Genomic DNA, 3287 nt, shown 5'->3' with positions numbered 1-3287 from the left:
AGCTCCTCAGAGACTCTTGCCCTGAGTCCTGCAGAGTGAACTCAGTTTCAGAAGTTCGCGTGATGTTTCTGGCATAGTTACCCCAGTGTGGTTAATGTGAAATTTTCTAACCCCATGAGAAAGATAAACACCACAATGGTGTCTTTATTTTTTAAAGCAAGGTTTATTTTTCATATAATTTTTGACAAGCAATACTTGTATGCATTTGTGGAGTGGGATGTGATTCTTAAATATATGAATGCTTTATACACATACAAAGATTAAAACTAGCTAGTTAAATACCTTGCCAACTCTCTCTCTCTCTCTCTCTCTCTCTCTCTCTCTCTCTCTCTCTCTCTCTCTCTCTGTCTCTCTCTCTGTCTCTGTCTCTCTCTCTCTCTCTCTCTCTCTCTCTCTCTCTCTCTCTCTCTCTGTGTGTGTGTGTGTGTGTGTGTGTGTGTGTGTGTGTGTGTTGAGAATAGCTAAAAATCTACTCAGTAATTTTGAAATGTAGAAACATTGTCATCAGCTATGGTCTTCAAGCAGTGTGATAACTGGGAGACTTGGAGTGTGAGATCCTGCATGTGTCACCTGCCAGGAAGATGCTTCTGGTACTGTGGGCTTAGCAGCTGTGGAACCGAGAGAGGGTGCCCCAGCAGAAGCCTCAGCCTGCAGTCCCCAACAAGAAGCTCCACTTTGGGTTTTCTTTGCAGGACGAGAGGTCTTTATGTGGTTGCTTTGATGTGGCCATCTTGAAACTGAGGACATTTTGACATAGCTGTTTTTGATGCTATGGAAAATTTCTGACTTTTAAAAAACACTAACCATTGAACTTCTAACTTTTGAACAAATTGTCTAGTATCACGCACAATGAGGCTGGGCAGAGCTACGAAGGTTGGTGTAGTGGGCAGAGGTCCTTGTGCCCATAGATAAGTACTATGGAAAGCAAGGATGTCAAACACAGATACTTGTCTCTTCAAAGGAAGGGGATGGCTACCTGTTTCCACCAAGAAAGCTGGGAATGGATGTATTCATGTCCTGGTGGTGCTTGTGATGTGTAGGGCCAGGCTCCATCTGAATTCCTCTATTATGTTTGTTTATCTCAGAATCTTCCTTACTAGATCTTAAGCATTGCTTCTCAGTCAATACAACCCATCCCTGTGGGAGATGTCACTTGTACTTTATAAAAGTTCTGGTGATTTCTGTGTTATCTTAGGGATAGGCCAGTCCTAACTACCGCAGCCTATTATATTCTGCCTAGACCCTTATCCTGAGCATTGTGTCTGAGTCAAAGAATCCACCTTATGAAAGAAGCAATTTGTGCTTTCCAAAGAGTTATAATGTAAACATGTCTTAAGCTTTGTTGTATGCATGGTATTAAGTTAATTATCATCAGAAAACTTTCTCCTCAAAATTGTGCTGTGCTTAAATCTGGGTAAAATAAACCGCCCAGGGTCAGACTCTAGAAGTTTGGACCAAGACCAGCTAATTAAGTTATATTGAACTCTACCTCTTGCCTCACACAGATTATGTCTCTGCCAGCCCTGATGTTTGCAGAGATTCCTACACTTGTATCTCATTAAAATAAAAATATACAATCAAGGCCCAGCAGTGGTGGCGCACGCATTTAATCCAAGCACTTGGGAAGCAGAGGCAGACAGATCTCTGTGAGTTCTAGGCCAGTCTGATCTACAGATCAAGTTCTAGGACAGTCAAGGCTACACAGAGAAACCATCTCAAAAGACAAAACAAAACTAAATAAAGAAACAAAAACAAAACAAAACAAAAAACCCTGGGCATCAGTGGGAGCCTGAGCAGCTGCATGAACTTTCTAGAGTTTGACAATGGCCAAAACCAAATTAAAATGGCAGAAGTCTAGGAGTGCATTTTACATAGCCAGCCAAAAATTCTTCAAGGCTAAAAACAAGGCAAAACAGTCATTAACTAATCTTAAGAAGATAAATATTATGAAGGCTGAAAAAGTTAACGATAAATAGGGCTTTTGTAAATATACAGAAGGAATTTGCAAACTTTTCAAAAAAAAACAAAAACAAAAACAAAAACAACCTTTCCTTTAAATCTATGCAGAAAGAGCTGCAGCACCATGAAAATAGATCCGCTAATACTGACAGAGCAACAAGATTGCCTATAACACCTCTTAACGTTGCAGGGCAGTGTTGGGTGGGGAGACTTTGCCTATGGTGGGGAAAGACATACAAGGACTTGCTGAGTCTTTGGTGAATTTTGGCTATGAACTAAAAATTATAAATAAGACTATTTACCACCCCCAGGTCTCACTGCACAATTAGCTTCTTCACTGTGAATGAACATCTCCAGCTTCCCTTGGAGAGACTCAAGCCCTTGAATACACTCATGCCTCCATACAGGGTCAGGGAGGGCACAGCTGCAGCCGGGCTGCCAGTGGCATCTGAGGTGATCTTGCCTTTCGGTAGCCACAAAGAGCTATAATTCACCTACTTGCTCTAGTGCCTTCAGTGAAACCGAGGGTTGGCTTTTTTTTCCCCTATTGCTTTAAACACAGCTGCCAGTGATCTACTGAAAATGGAACTAGGTACTGGGTGTGGTGGCCACACCAGTGATCCTCAGGGAGGTGGTGGACGGACAGCAGTGAGTTTAAGACCGTCTTGTATTATATAATAAGACATTGTCTCAAAAACTGAAAAGAGGAAAGGAAGGAAAGAAAGAGAGAGAGAGAGAGAGAGAGAGAGAGAGAGAGAGAAAGAAAGAAAGAAAGAAAGAAAGAGTGAAGAAATACAATGACAACCATGACAGAAACCCCTCACTGCCTTTCCACAGAACTGGCTTTGAACAGTCATATCCCAAGGTAGCTGACCTCATGTTCTGAGGCAGTCAGTGCCTCCTGTTCTCTGGCTCCTCTTTCCCCTCTCTGTACTCCATATTGGTCTTTCTCATCCAGAACTTACCAAGTTTGTCCTTGTGTTGGGAGTGGTTACTTCACCTTTCCCAGTAGTCACAATTTCATGTGATCGAGGTCTTAAATGCCACCTCTTTAGGACTGAGCTTATCATCTTCAGAGGGGCACCAGTCTCACAATTCACCTGTGTCAAGCACAGACCTGTGGTAGGCTAGGCTGGCACTCTTGCCCTTATCAATATCTTGTGTTCTCTAGTAGTGGTAGTATCAACTGAACTCTTAACCTTTCTGTCTGGTGACTTACGACACTTCTGACACCCGCAGGGCCTCCAATACCTCAGCCAGGCCACATCCAATGCTGAGAGCACCACTGTCTGCTAAGCAACTTCCCCTTGTACTCATGTTCCCTCTAC

General features: G+C 42.7%; 1 pseudogene across 1 annotated transcript; it reads left to right on the top strand.

Moving 5' to 3' along the window:
- The first annotated feature begins 1191 nt into the window (after positions 1-1191).
- LOC311580531 (ribosomal biogenesis factor-like) lies at positions 1192-2230 on the top strand (annotated as a pseudogene). The gene has a single exon. The product of its transcript is annotated as a ribosomal biogenesis factor-like (transcript).
- Positions 2231-3287: the final 1057 nt, after the last annotated feature.

Source organism: Acomys minous (genome assembly GCF_964271855.1).
Source record: "Acomys minous genome assembly, chromosome: 13".
NCBI lineage: Eukaryota > Metazoa > Chordata > Mammalia > Rodentia > Muridae > Acomys > Acomys minous.
This window is presented reverse-complemented; position numbering and strand designations above follow the sequence as displayed.